Raw genomic sequence first — 16,246 nt, 5'->3', positions numbered from 1 at the left:
AGTGGAATGAATTGACCCCCAATACTGATTTTTTTTAAACCTGGGACTTGTTCACTTTTGCCAAACCTTTAAGTTACGGGGATGTGAACATCAGTTGCTAAGCAATGGTGGAGGGCAAACACAGACACACAGATCTATACACACACACACACACACATGTAATGTACACCACAGGTTTCTTTCGGTTTCCATTTACCAAATCCACTCAAGGCTTTGGTCGGCCCAAGGTTATAGCAGAAGACACTTGCCCAAGGTGCCACGCTGTGGGACTGAACCTGGAACCATGTGGCTGGGAAGCAGGCTTCTTACCACACAGCCATGCCTGCATCTCTCTCTCTCTGTATGTATGTATATATATATATATGTACATACATACACACACACCACTGGTGGACAACCAGTATTGGTTTGCTTACATCCATACAACTTAGCAGTTTCACAAAAAAGACCAACAGACTAAGTATGAGACTTTGAAGTCCTTTGAAGGCATTGCCCCAGTATGACCACAATCCAATGAGGACTGAAACAAGAAAATGATTATTCTCAAAATCATGTGGTACATTTCAAGAGAAACATGGTAATGAATGCATTTGGGTGAAAGAAGGGTGTGGTCTGCATCAGAAATGATGTTCGCCAGAAACAGCAGAAAGTCTTTGTGGTATTTAGTTACATCTAAAGTTTAAATTTCACTCAGGAAGGGGGAGTTCATTCATTTTGCTGGTGTGTGTTTGGGGGGGGGGGCATTCATAGACAGGTTGGTTATCCAAACTTTCTACTTTTAAGTAATCCCAACAAAAGTACTTCATTAGATCTTCCAAATGACAAATTTATTTCACTAAATTTTTCATTATTTTTTAAAATTAACGAAAGCAAAGGCACCACATTTCAGTTGTATTCAGTCAAGGGCTGGACAGTGGGAAGACAGCGGTCTTCCCACAATACTCCCTTTTACTAGAAACTTAAACCCAATGGCTTAGTTACAAGGACACAAACTGACATGGTGATCAAGCAGGGTGGCTGGCAACAGATGTTAAATTACTAATAAAAAGATCTTTCTGTTATGTTTTTCTTTGTTTGCTTCACCATGTGTGTGAGAGAGAGAGAGAGAGACATATAGAAAGAGAGAGAGAGAGAGGGGGAGAGAGAGAGAGAGAGAGAGGGAGAGAGAGAGAAAGAGAGAGAGACATATAGAAACACACCTGACAGGCTTCCAGTTTCTATTTACCAAATTCCCTCCCAAGGGATTGGTTTAACCCAACGTTCATATATTAGAATACACTTGCCAGAACCCAAAACCAGATTATTGGAAAGCAAACTTCTTAACCACATACCCACACAATTATTTGAATTTCTTTTCTTTTTTTTTTAAAGACATGTCCAAAAAAGAGTGTTTTCTCTGGCCGCTTCCATCTCCTGAGATTAGCAAAAAAACACCTCCCAACACCACTGCTACTATGACTACAGAAACTGGTTCTGTCAGCAAAACCAGAAACATTTGGACAGTGAGCTCTGGTTCTGGTTTGTATATTTATTTTTGACATCCACCTTCATAAAAAAATAATCCACCCTCACAATAATTAACTAATTGTGGAAAAAAATCAACTACTTGGGGAGGGGGTGCGTTAATAGAACACTTTACACACACACACACACACACACCAAATAAGAAACGTGAATCAATACGATTAGTCTCTTAGATGTGACTGCTTAGAGCTAGAAACAGCAGCTAAATCTCTCAAATCACACCAACTATCTAAAATGTCAAGCAGGACACAATGTAGCCCCTAAAAACAAGATGGTCTTCCCTGATATACATCTGCTTGGTCCACACCAACTTGAAATTTCTTAAAAACAGGGCACAACAATGACAAAAAAAATAATAATGCCTCTCAGATTAAGTTTCTTCCATCAGGTTCCAACTATATTTCCAGCTTAAACATTAAACGAGAGAGTTCTTGAGACTCATTCATTCACAGACGTCGCCCACCTCCAATTCTTTTGATTCCACAGAGTAACATAATCCAAAGTACCACACCTAACCTTCTGCTCCAAGAGACTCTCTACGTGGTGCTTCAGCCTCCCAGAAATAGCAGGTTATCACTTCTGAGACTGCTTCTATAAACTTCTTGTTTAATGGGATCCAAATTAAAATCTTCCATCAAAATTTCATTCCAAGTACAAAGTTATTTTACTGAATTTTTCATTAATCTCCAAATTAATTAACAGAAATATAGTAACGAAAGGATACTCTACCATTTTATAAAAGACAAACGCAAAATGGTTAGTTTGAATGTCTTTGAACATTGCCTCCCACCCACTTTCAAACAAAACTGACATGGCAGCTACTAACAGACTATTTGGGTGAGGGTGAAGTATAACAAAGCTTCATAGAGAGGGTAGGAGGTTAGAAATGGGGGGGGGGGAAGAGAAAGTTAGAAATGGAGGGAAGGGGAGGAGATAAAATCTTTCTACTCAATGTCTTTTATAAGTCCAAGACAAAAATGTCTTCCATTAGTCCAAGAAAATTCTATCATGACACCATATATTTGCATAATTTATTCATACAATTATACATATGTAATAGATTAATAATTGATTTAGCACAGATACAAAAATTAATTGTACAAATATAGGAGAAAGAAGCAAAGTCAAAATGAAATTTATTCTAAGCTAAAGACTTCAGCCATTACTCAGAGTCTCAAGTTTCCAACGAAAAATATGAGGAAGTGGTGGGAAAATGCCGAAAATAACTGTTGGAATTTATGTACAAGAGAAAGAGTTTAGCCCCAGTTCAGCCGAGGTCTGATAAACTGCTGACCAAAGCCATTCCACCCATGAGCATCCTGCCTTTCTCCTTCCTATGTACAGCATTTCTAGTGATTGCAAAAGACTCAACAATACAGCTCCTAGTTTATTCAGAGCAGAGGAGAGAGAGAGTGAAGTGTGCGAGCGTCATAAGCAAAACCCCATCATTGAATGTCTCGTTAGAGGTAAATGAATAAGATGAAGGTGAAGTCTTCCACAGCCAAGAGGGTCCAATTCTGTAGAATATCAGAACCAAAAGGCAAATCCCACCTACACACACTTTACCAAACTGTTGCCATGGTCACGCATGGTGAAAGGCTTACTCTACAAAGAAGCTCTGAAACATGTAAATATAATTCAGTCTTAGTTCACCACTGCAGTCGTCCATCCATGATTGGTCAGCATGCTAGTAATAGCAACTAAATCTCCAAACCATATCTGAGGGACATCTATCATGTTATCCTACATCCATTGTCCAAAAGAAAAAAAAAACATACCCTACCCATGCCAGTATAGAAGGCAGACGTTAAACAATGATGATAAGAATCAAATGATGTGTAGGAGGAGTGATGATGAGTGAGCTGAGTGATGATGAGTGAGGTGAGTCACACAGACACACACACAAAGTGCTAGAACTACAGATTGGTGCCACCCTGACTGTTTCCACGTGATTCTCTTTCTTTTTTACTGAAGTTTTGCAGAAACACATTTTCAAGGGTGAAGATTGTGATCGGTTCATCCCCCCCCCCCTGGGGCTGTCCCCAACTTCTTTTACTTCAAAATTCTTCTGATTTAAATATTATTTGAAATAACAGCATTATGTAATCTATTCCCTCAAAAATGTCTTTCTGCAAGATATTTAGAAATGTATTTTAAAAGACAGTTTTATGAGGAAACAAAGCCCAGAAGAGTGACAACGATCCTCAATTACAATGGAAGAGATTTTAATTTTAGCATTAATCATAATCTTACATCCTCAAAAACATGGCTTTGCATTTTTCAGAAAGTTATGAGGAAACAGTGTAAGTTCATGGGGCACTAAACTGTAGTTATACCCCCCCCACTGCCTGGTGTGACTTTTGAAACTATGTTGAATCAGTTGTTGCTGTTTGATTTCAACTCTGATGAAAAGAATTCCTGCCATGACCATCCTGTCTTTTTCTTATATGCAGACGAACGAAAGACATTATCCAATATATCATCATTTGACTGCTGTTTCTAGTAAACAGAGAGACCACGTAGAGGCTCCAGGAACATGAGAAAGGTTATCATGGCTGAGAATGATAGTTTAAACCTAATCAAAGTGTTCTAGCCATGACCATCCCCACTAAGCCAATCTTATCGAAATTGCATTCTTCTGTAGAAAGATGACATGATTAGAGAGGAAATTTCACTGCATTTTCTAGCAAACTAGATGACCACATAGAGTGAGAGGCAAAGGCATAATTGGAAGGCATTCCAGCCATGACCATCCCTGTCAGCTTTGCAGGAATAGTGGAGCCGGGACTAGATTGTTTTTAAAGGGTGCTGAGGGTGATATGGAGATTTGGCTGTTATTTCATGCAGGTCAAACAACCACAAGGAAAAAGGTTCTAGGGAGAAAGCTTTAGGGGATTGGTGAAAAATCTCAGAAGAGTCAGGAGAGGAAAGGAAAGGAAAGAGAGAGAGAGAGAGTGTGTGTGTGTGTGTGTGTGTGTGTGTGTGTAAGTAATGAGAGGGGTATGGTAAGAGGTAGTGGGTTGAAGGATAAGAGTAGCAGTGGAGGGAGGGAGGGAGGAGGCAAAGAGTGTGAAAAAGGATTTACAAGCTGTTGGTTATGAATGGCTTGTGGAAGTTGAAGAAAGGGTCAGATTGGAAGGTAAAGTAGGGGGTAGTTTAGAGTGGGGAGAGGAAGCAAGCAGTGGAGGGGTCATAGTAACAACTATCCAGAGGTCCCAGGTGAATATTGATGGTAGAGGAGAGAGAGAGAAAGACACGTTTCCACCATCTCTTTTAGACTATCAAATGTTATTTCATTTATTCAGATCTATTTTTCAGAATAGGAGGAGTGAGGTTTGGTTGTTATTTTCAGCATGTTGAGTGGCTGTTTAGAAGCTCTGCTGCTTCTGGGACACGTCAATATTGTTAGAACAGAACCAAATGAAGCAAACGCTGTGGTCGTTCAACATGCTAGAAATAGCAACTAAATCTCTCCCAAATCACACCCAGTCTCCAAACTGAATATGCTGAACAGAAGGGGACTTGATGTTGGGGAAACAAAGGATGTATTGTAAGAATGGAAATGTCAAGGGACACGACAGTCATTTAGGACCAATAAGGTTAAGGTGGGGTGTGAGGGTCTTTTAGAGTTAAAGCAGCTGAAACCACAGGAATGAGCCTTCCCAATCCAGCCAAACTGCTTTATCAGAACTTTCTGAAAATGCTTATTAAATACAATTTTTACAAATAGATTTCAGAATATGAAAAAAACCGAGCAAAGTCAAGGCGTGTGAATTATAAGAACCTGCTCACTTCCAAAGACCCTTCTCACCCACACAAATTACGATATAACCCTAATCTAGACCAGCTTAAATGTATTTACAGAAATTTCATCAAAAAATATGCCTTTTTCACAAAGTCGAAATGTGGAAGAGTATATATCTGCAGTTTAAAAGGCATAACTACAGTTTCGTGCCCATCACCACACCCTATTTGCTAGAAACTTTCTTTAAAATACATATTTTTTAATGAAATTTTCCAGAGATATTTTGGATGGAGTACATTATGAATGAGAGGGGGAGGGGTGAAAGAAAAAACTTAAAATAATTTTCTCCCCCTTCCTTCTCCAGGAGAATTTTGATAAATGCATATTTTTCATTAAAATTTTTTAAAAATACGTTTTTGATGATGCAGAATAATTCTTTTTTTCAAACTTTATCAAAAATATAATTGTATTCTACATCTTCAGAAACGTATCTTGGAGAAAAATTTCCATTAAAAAAAATATTAATTTGAAGTTTAATGAGATGGGGGGAGGGGGTGAAAATTACCCTGGAAAAAAAAAATTGACGTTGCCACACCCCATCACTGCAATCTCCATCATTGAAAATATATTTGAAAAAAATTTTCAAAAGAATATTTTAAAGTAAGTTACTAGAAAACAAAATCGGTGCGGAGTACAATTTCTATAGTTTTGTTTGGCAGAAACTAAGAAATAAGTTGAAACCAAAGATGCTGTAAAACCACTTATTTTAATCCCGACTTAATTATATTACCTCCTTAATTATATTTAAATCTTTTAAAATTCTATTTACAAGAGTTGACTAATAACGTCATAATTTTTGTTTTTTTCAAGCGTCAGAAACGAGTTTCTTTCTCCGCGGTTATTCGAATGGCAAACAAGAGCAAATAAATTTCGCCCGAAAGTTGTTAGCAAATCGTTATAACAAAGATGAGACAAAAGAATATAAAGAACTGGTTGGGGGAGGGATATGGGATAACGTGGACCAGGTTTTGGGGGTTCGTACCCCAACTCCTCATTAGGGTCTGTTCATTGAGGGGTCGAGAGGGAACCGAACAATGAAAATATTACTATTTCAGTTTTTAAGTGGAATATACAATAAAAGTTTATAAATTTGCTGAAATGAGTCATTGACGCAATTTTTTGTTAAAACCAGAAAAGTTAATTAGAAATTTACAAGAGGAAAATAAATGAACACTGCTTACCGCGTTAATTGATTTGGAGAAAAAGATAAGGGTGAGAGAAGAGTTAAAACTGTTGATGTCCGAAGCTTAGAAAGAAAGAACTGAGAACTGAGACTTTAAAGTTTCTCCTACCACTCCTCAAAGTAGGACTGAGGGAGGGAGGGAGAGAGAGAGAGAGAGAGAGATCTTGCAAGGAAGGAGGAGGAGAGATGAGAGAGATGGGGTAAGGAGAAGTATTTATTGACAAAGGACGGGGGAGGAGGAAAGCTGGAGAGAAATGAGAACGATGATGATGTGTTGCTACTACTTTTACTGCTGTTGAAAAGAAGAAGAAAAAATGTCCATCTTTCTCATTCCACACAAAGCGTTGAAGAGAAAAAGGAGTGGGAGAGGAGAAAGAGAAGCAAAGAGAATTCTTTAACTTGGAACTCTTCCCGCTACTCAAGAGAGAAAGGAAAAAGGAGGGGGGGGGATGTGACACAACCATCCTCATCTCTGCTTTGAAGAGATGAGGATAAGCGATTCAAAAGCTGAATGGTTTTGTTTGATTTTGAGGGGAAGTTGTTCGCCCACAACAAACCATCAAGAGAGACAACGACGATGGTGGAGGAGAAAAAAAACAAAACAGGAAGACTTTTCTTCCAAGCCTAAACTGCATTCCACAAGTAGAACCAACGAGGAGGAGGGTGGTAGTACCTCTACGTGGTCGTACGAACTGCTAAAAATAGCAGCAACATTCCTACAAAAATCACACCAAAAAGAAAAGAAAAAAGTTAAAACGACTGAGGTAATCAGTGTCGGGTAAAAGGAGAAAACAGACGGAATGGTCATAGGTGGAGTGCTTTTGATCAGAGATGACCTGGGGTAAAGAATGAAGAAAAAAGTCAAGCCCTGAATGAGCTATGCGGTCACTTGACTTGCTAGAAATAGCAGTCAAATTGCCTGAAGTCCTTATTTATAAAAGGCAAAAGAATGAAATCAACCGGTACCAAATATATAAAAAGACAGGATGGTCATAGTTGGAGCACCGACTCGAAGCAGTTGATCTCGGGTTCAAAGCTGAATAATTCTTTTTACACGACTAAGAGGAGTCAATGAAGAAACCTCGAACTGCGAGAAATAGCAGCTAAATCTCCCTCAAAACATTCCCTTTAGTCCTTTAGAAAAAGGAAGTCATAATGGCCAAAAGGAAGAGGTTGTTTTTTTGATCAGAACATAAGCCTGCTGGAACAACTGACCTGGGGCTAAACAAGAGCGGAAACGAGGGGGGGGGAGACGAAAATGTTGGGGTGGAGACTTCACTTGTTATAGCCATTAAGGAATTTGGAAGAAATACCCAGCATATGTCTTGGACTAAGCAGACTGGACCTGCTAGAAATGGCAGCTAAGTCTTTCTAAACACCAAGACATTGTCACGGTGAATAAGACGGGACTGCCACAGCTGGAGTGTCTTTCATGAAAAGGTTTACGTGATGAAGGATAACTCCGATCCAAATGAAGGAGGAAGGCCATTTAATAGCCTGCCCCCCTCAACCTCCCAACGATAACCAGTCGCGAATATACGACTGTGTTCTGGTATCTTCATTAGAAGCCTGGAAATAGCAGTCCAATGGCCTTCAAAATATCCTAAACGTTGAAAAAGAAATGACATTGGATAATTTCATTCTAAAAATACACTGCTGTCTGAACAATAATAATCCTTTTCTTCTACAGGCACAAGACCTGAAATTTGGGTGGAGGGGCAGTCGGGTAGTTCGACTCCAGTACGCAACTGGTACTTAATTTATTGACCCCGAAAGGATGAAAGGCAAAGTCGATCTCGGAGTAATTTGAACTAAGATCATAGCGACAGACGAAATACCGCTAAGCATTTCACCAGTGTGCTATCGATTCTGCCAGCTCGCTACAGTTAAAGCGCTGAAATGTTCGGGATTTAGTTGCGGCCCTTTCTATTCAAAGTTGAAATCCCACCGACGGAGAAGGATCAACAGACATTCTCCCAGAGTCGTTGAAATCGATTCTATAATATTCTTATATCATCGCAAATGTAAATGGAATTCTAACAGAAAAAACAATAAAACTAGGCCAGACAACGAAGAAAAAGTAAGGAGTTTTAGTCAGCGACATTCCAAGCGAAAACCTTAGACAATACGAACAACAACCAGGCTTAGAAAGTTTAAAGCCGTCGTTGGGATTCATTTATTTATTCTGTTTTGTTGTTTCCTCGCAAATTGGAAAGAAGGAGACTAATTCACTTTCCAGTAATGTTCTGCTGACTTCCTTACATTCTTAAACGGTAGAAAAAAAAGGCAATATTTGAAGTTGTGAGTCTTCAAAGACGAGATGAGAAGACGCCAGCCATCGGCCTTCCACATCCATGTCAAAATAGACTAACAACAACACTCTCTATCTACAATCCATTAGAATTATTCGACTCTTGTTCTGCACTATTAATTCCACAGAATGTGTGAAATCGCTGAGAAAAAACCAGAGGCGAACTGCCTCTACTAAGCTGGTCCAAATGCTGGAAATGGTAGCAAAATCTTTCAAAAATTACAACAAAAAATATAAAAGGATGTTTAGATAATGTAGTCCGGAAAAAAAAAACAGGATGGTCTCGGCCAGAACGCCTAATCGTGTGTACGTGTAGAAATGAAAGACTTGTGTGTGTGAAACTGGAATTGACAAAATCGAAACTGTAAGGATAAAAACCATCAGACATTGAATTGGAGTCGACGACACAAACAATTGTTTAGCAAATATTTCGGGGCCCAGAACGAAGATCGGTGTGTCTTTAATTACAATATTAATTACTACAATTTATTTTAATTAAAAAAAAAATAAAACAACTATCAAATCCTTCCTTTAAAGCTGTCAACAAAGTTTTCCTTCCCTCAACAATTCTGTCACATCGTTCGTTGCTTTCTCTCTCTCTCTCTCTTTCCTTTCCGAAGGTTTCTTGAAATTTCTTTTTTTATCCTTTTCAGACCATCTTTTACAATTTTACGTTGAAAAACAAAACGAAAAAAAAAATGAATTCATTATTTCATCAGATTGAACTTCCTTTCCGCTTAATACTAGTGTGTGTGTGTATGATGTAGCTTCATCATCATCATCATCATCATCATCATGAACTGCTGCTATGATATATATTAGTGAAGCAGCAGGGACGTAAGTAAGTTTGTAGGCAGAGGTTATTACTTCAACCATTCAACAGAGGAAGAAAAAGAAAGAAAATAGCGGGGTCGGCTTTCAAAAGCAGCTGCAACTCAATGACTCACTCGTATCACTCCCACTTCCAACTGGTCTGCTCTCACCAAATCATCATCATTACAATAATCATGTGAAGCGGAGTAGCATCGGTGTGTGGAGGTGGAAGGGGGGGGGGATTTAAATGGTTTGAAGAATATGACAAATGGTTTGCTCCGGAGGTCAACCCTGATAAACTATTAGACTTACGACCAAAAAAGCATTCCAACCATGACCATCGTCAGACTGCACACACACACACTTAAAGAGGCTTGAGTGTGAATTAACTGCCATTTATAACGATTCGAGCGACTCCCGAGACTCCCCCGCTGACCTGCCTGTTTAACCGCAGGTCACTTCTAAACAGGCACAACTATCTATTGGGTTGGGGCATAATTATTGCGGCTTTTTTTTCAAACAAAAACATCTTTAAATGATTATTCTGACCGTCTGCCAAGCAAATAGGAAGCACCGATTGAAGTCGATGGTGAATATGCTCCGGAGTAATCATTTAAAGATGTTTTTGTTGAATAAAATTTGTGGAAAAAAAAAGCCGCAATAATTACGAAACCAACCCAATATAATTAAGAATTTTCAGTTGTGACCTTCCTGCAGTATATCAGACATTAACTGTATCTTTTTTTTTTCTTTTGTGATTTAAATAAGATTTGACTGCTATTTCTAGCATGTCGAGCGACCGCGTAGTGTCCCTAAATATGGAAAGATGGACAAATGATCCTCCGTCACCCCTTCCCCAGCCTTTAACTGCTGATCGTTTCTTTAGAGTAATGTCCACTGTCCCTTTCTTCACAATAAATAAAGAATGTCAGTAAATTGGATTTAGATCAAATCCATTATTCAAGAGAGTAGGGCGACGCAGATTTGGGGTTTAATTCCCACAAATTTTGACGTTTCTGAAGGTTTTGTGAAATCGTGTGGAAACATTTTATATTTCGGGACGGTCATTTTCCAAAACAAATACACACTGTATATTCGTTCTTCACTTGTTTATTACTGTTCTTATTTTATGTCCATTGTCTGGAAAGCTTTCGTCACACACCTGTGACCTCTTCAGCAACTTTGCATCCCACGTGTCTCCTGTTCTATTATGCCTTACTATAGTACGTGTCCTCATCTGCGCATGCTTTTGCGTGTGTGTGTCCCCTTTATCATTTCATCAGGAGATTACAGACCGCAATCATTAATGAACGGAATGGTAATCCTGCCTTATACGAACTTTGGGTTCAGCTAGCTCCGACTGGCAGTACCTAGAATAGACCCCTATCCAAGGTTACGGATCCCTCCCACTCGATCTCGAAATTCCGGCGCAGTCGATCCTAGGTCCGTGTTGAGAAAGGGCAAATAGAGACAGAGTACAAAGATAGAGTACTTTGCCTATAAACAACGGGAACGGGCTAAGATCGATCCAGCATCCCGTAAAGGAAAAGAAGCCAGGCGTATAACACAAGAATTCTTACAGGAAATTTAGGGCCGCAAAAAATTCCTTTCCTTCCAAACGGAGATGGCACGAAGTTAGGGTTAGGGTTAGGGTGATGGCTTCCAGCCTCCTCGAAATAGCTAAATCTCCCTCTGTAGCCCCAACTCGCGTTATTTAGTCGCCTTTAATCGATTCCAATTTTGTTTCTCACTTCAGAAATACTTGGATGGCAATAATAAAAGTGAAGAGGTTTAAAGTTGGAGGTTTTAAGAGATTTTAACTGAGACAATGGGATCCGAGAGAGAGATTTTACCTACTACGGTTACCATATCAACCACTCAGAGGCGCTCTCTCTCTCTCTCTCTCTCTCTCTCTCTCGTTGGCTCGTACATCCAACAAACATCAAACCGCGTAAGTGAGTGAGTGAGTGTGTGTGTGTGTGTGTGTGTGTGTGTGTGTGTGTGTGTGAGTGCGCGCGCAGCTTTATAATTGCTTCGTTGTCCAGATAAATTAAATAAGGATTGGCTGTCTTGAGGAAGTTTTACAACTTGTAAAGGGAGGAAAAAAGCGGATTTATTTAGTTTTTCTAAGTTTTACTATGAAATAAATACCAGCAAATACAGTAGGAATGCGAAAGAAGAGAGAAAGAGAGAGAGGAGAGAGAGAGAGAGGGGAGAGAGAGAGGGGAGAGAAAGAGAGAGAGGGAGAGAGAGAAAGAGAGAGGAGAGCCAGATAAATTTTAACTTAATATCTTGAGACCAAATAGACAATGTTATATCTTACATTAACTGAGAACGGCCATGTTGGAGCACCACTTTTAATGGTTTTATTTGATCATACAGTACTTTTATCGATCTATTTTGTCATTTCGCTTAAAAAGAGCATAAAGTTGTTTTTATTTTTTTTCTAAAACCAGATTACCATAAACTCGAAATACAATGTTTGGCCTCGCAACAAATTCTGCAAATAACTCATTAGTCAACGAGAGATGAGACTAACAGATACCACGCCAGCTCAAAGAACAGCACAATGAGATGGAACACGGAACCATGCGGTTGAGAAACGAACATCTGCAAGTTTTATCTAAATCTCCAAAATCCATTCCAACGACAATCTCCTCATCAAGAGTCCACTATTTCCAAATAATCTTTATGCAACACTGAAAACTGGTTTAGCTAACACCTGACCAATTCTAAGCTTAACTATCATTAAAGACATTCTAGCCGTGACCACCCTGCATTTTTAAAGGTATCTAAGAAGTGCATTACTAAACGTGCCCCTCCTTGTTAAGACTGCAGTGTTCGATTTAAGGAGGTCTGGTCTCTTATTTCTAGCAGGTCATTCGACCTACTGGAAGGCTGTTTTGTTATATCAGTGAAAAAGAAACAAATTACAAAGTCCACAACAAAGTCACTTGAGACTAGAAAGAGAGAGAGAGAAAGAATTGATATCAGTTGTCAACGTATCGAGCCAGTCACCAAATATCATTCCATCAACGAATCAATAATATACGTACATATTAATTACTGTCAATGACTAATTAATGAATTACAACAGCCGCAGCTTTAAACGCTATTGTAGTTCATTGAGAATCCAAGTAACTAACTATATTGATAATGTCAAACTGGGTCCGGTTGTTTGGTGGCGGTGCCAAGCAAACATCGGACATGAATACAATGTAAAGTGGAATCAATAAATAAGGAAATCAGACAAAAGCAACAATGGTTTCCAAAGCTCCTGGAATGAATAGAAACAGTTTAGGGTCGTGAGATATTTGAAAATGGAGGCAAACAACTGCCACCAACATACCTACCTCCATCAAGTATTATCTGAAATGTCAGAAATAATTAATGGCAATAGTAACGGTACAAGGCCAGTTCTTTTTATTTTTCTTTTGTTCAATCAGTGGACTGCGGTCATACTGGAGCACTGCCTTGAAAAGATTTAAATAAATCGACCGGTTTTTTTTTTTTAGCTTGATATTTCTGTTTCTTTTGCGCCTGGCATTTCTCTGTTTTCTTTTGTTGGGTCACTAAGTTACGGGGACTTTTAAACACTAACACCGGTTGCCAAGCGGAACGGAGCGGGCAAGCCCAAACACATTATTTATATATAAAACCGGCTTCCACAGTTTCCGCCAACCAAATTCCTTACGAGTGTGTTTGGTAACCGGAAAGTGTGCAGAAGCCTGTTTTTTTTGTGTGTATGCGTCTTTGTTATTCCAACAGTTTAACAAACGGTGTTGGTTCGCTTACGTTCTCCGTGACCAATCGGTTCAGCAAAAGGCCGCCAGAATAGGTCGCAGTCCAAGTCTTCTGTCTTGAACGTTAAAAGCCCAATCCATCCTTCCAGACGATATCGGTTCTGTAAGCAATCCCCCACCCCCACATGTCAAGCATGTCTTCACTTCATCCACCCTGGGCCTAACTACCATAGCAATGCTACAGACTGGGGTGTTAAATATTTGGCACCTCAGAGCAAGAGTGACTAGCTGCCCATCCCCCGCCTCCTTTCTCTATGAAAACAACATGGCCGCCATTGCTTATCTCTTCAAATGTTAATTTGCATGTAACTTAGAGACCAGCTGTCTTTATAATTAATCACTTAATAACGGAGTGTAATCTTTCTTGAGTAGAGAGAGAGAGAGAGAGAGAGAGAGAGAGAGAGGGGGGGGGACAGAAAGAGCTAGAGAGGGGGAAGAGAGAGATGAGGGCGGAGGATAAGAGCTCGAGAGCTTAAGCTCAGTAGTTCAGCGATTGTACTTCTTAATCTTTGATATGAAATAATACAGCCATTGTCTACACTTGACCTCGGTTAGTCCGTTACTAGTTTCACCGTTGTTGAAACAGTGTTGTTGCGTTGTTGCTTTTAAAACTTAAGCTTGTCTGAAACACTGTTTCTTCTCTAACCCAATACCATTCAATGCAAACCAACAGTTCAGTTACAATCACAATTTGTCAGACGCCCTAGTTCTTTGCTTAGCTGCCAACTGGAGAGACAGAGAGAGCATGAAGGGGCGGGGTGAATAGATAAACTGTATATAAATTTCCTTTAACACAAATAAAGGCAATCGTATGTGTAGAACTCTACTTCCGGCGGAATCGTAAGGGCGTCGTTGTAACAACATTCTGTGTATATTACCAGTCTTCCATTTGTCCTGGATATGTACCAGAGTTCGAGCTTCCGCTAAGGTTTTTCCTGCTCATTTATTGAGGTCTCTCTCCATATCTCTTTTAATGGTTTCAGTCGTAGGCCTACAGACATGCTCGAGCACCATCATGAAAATGGTATAGCTACAGCTGTTTCGTTATGAGATTTTGTGATGTAGGCATTCAGTTATGCAATACGCATCCATAAGATTACGTAATATATTACGCAAGCCTCAACTCATCAGGCTCACCAAATGGACAAGCAGGTAGTGGACATGTTGATGGATCAAAGTTCATCAAGAAGTGAAATTTCAAATCGGAATTACCAACATCCTAAGAAATGTAAATTGGACGGGACTGCAACCTGCGAATCAATAACGGGGCATAACTGAGAAATGGTGGAAATTGAAGGCATTTCTATTCGAACGATGTCATTAAACTTAGCCACATTTTCCAACGATTCCGGGATTGGAGGGGGGGGTCCGGTTTTCCCACCCACCCCCTTTTCCTCCGAACAAAAATAAGGGGTTCGCTGCATATTAGGAGGTTAGGGTACTTGATTCCAGGCAAAAAATCCGAGTTTTTTTTTTTCAGTGAAAATCGTGCGGGTAAAAGGATCAAAATTGACCCCAAACTCTAAGGCTTTGGTCAACCCCTCACCTCCACCCCGAAAACAGTGGAAACTATTTCAGACTGCTGCGCATTGAGTTCGACTCACCGGAACCGCGTAGCTTTTTTTCTTCTTCGAATCAAACATTGTCTTAAGCCAAAGGGTTTCCAACTAGTTGATTACTAATGTTATAAAACACCAATAACTTAGAGATTAACTATTTTTCAATATATTTGTGTGTGTCATTTCAACGGTGGTGCCCCAGCATGACCGCAGTTTTAAAACAGAAACCAGTTAAAGAACGGTCAATAGAAATAACTTTTCGGAACTTATTTAACCGGAAGTCAGCCGACTGAGCAAACTTATGAAAGGTTTTCCAGCCACGGCCATTTCAACCGTATTTTTTCAAGATTACAGTAGTTCAATGGTTTTGTTTTGTGCTTTAAAAAAACTTTGGTTGATGTGATTTGAGGGAAATCTGGCTACCAATTTTCGCAAATCAAACGATCCCATAAGTAGACTGGTTATAGGAAATTGCCCCAGGAAAGTATCTAGAATTTGAGAAGTAAAAATCAAATTAAGAGGGATAACCTATCAAATGTTGTACAAACACTGAAAGAAAGAAATGTCCGAGCGGTGACTAAATGGGAGATAATTTCAAGACATAAAGATATTTTCCGAGATTTGATGCGAGGTTTCAGCTAAAACTAAAAACCAGGAATGTTTATCACTTCTTTTAAAAAGGAGCCTATATGTAGTCGCCTGAGCAGCAAGAAAAAGCTGCTAATCACGTCCCCAAAGAGGCAAGACATTGTGGTCTGGAAAAAAAAAGTAGATAAAAACGTAATCTGATCACAGCTGGAAAAAAAACAAATTTTTTATTCGCAGGATTGCCCTGCTTGTTTGCGGCCGACGTCTGGATAAACAACAATGTTGAGGAATGGTTAATGAAATATAAAAAAATTCAAAGTGTTAAAATATAATTTATAAACAATTAAAAAAAAAAGTATATAGTTAGTTGAAAACGTATTATAATGCAAGAGAGAAAATAAGGAGGAGAGGAGGAAGGGCAGAGTAAATAACAGCGGCGACAACCAACAGGCAGTATTAGTAAAAACTCCACCGAGGAAGTCTAATAACACCGAAACATGCCTAGAGTTGTCTGTACTGTTAAGATCTGACACTTCCATAGCGGTATTGTTCTATTTTCGATTAATGTTTTGTTAAAATTTTCAAGTTTCTCTTCTGCTTTTCTTCACAAGAATTTATTAAGCTAAGGATTCTTTTTTTTTTCCTTTTTTTTTTTTTTTT

General features: G+C 39.2%; 1 protein-coding gene across 2 annotated transcripts in view; it reads right to left on the bottom strand.

Annotated features, from left to right (window-relative positions):
* Positions 1 to 16,246, bottom strand: part of LOC106878465 (thymosin beta) — a 30,996-nt gene that overhangs the window by 13,299 nt on the left and 1,451 nt on the right. The window contains exon 1 of one of the 2 annotated variants that reach the window (XM_014927681.2): positions 6,511 to 6,662. The exons of the other annotated variant lie outside the window; for it this stretch is intronic. The gene's annotated coding sequence lies outside the window, so the exon portion shown is untranslated. Of the gene's footprint in view, positions 1 to 6,510; positions 6,663 to 16,246 lie in introns of those variants that run through there. 2 annotated transcript variants of the gene reach the window in all.

This window comes from Octopus bimaculoides, chromosome 20, assembly GCF_001194135.2.
Source record: "Octopus bimaculoides isolate UCB-OBI-ISO-001 chromosome 20, ASM119413v2, whole genome shotgun sequence".
NCBI lineage: Eukaryota > Metazoa > Mollusca > Cephalopoda > Octopoda > Octopodidae > Octopus > Octopus bimaculoides.
Note: the sequence above shows the minus strand (reverse complement) of the source record. Positions and strands in the feature narration are given on the sequence as shown.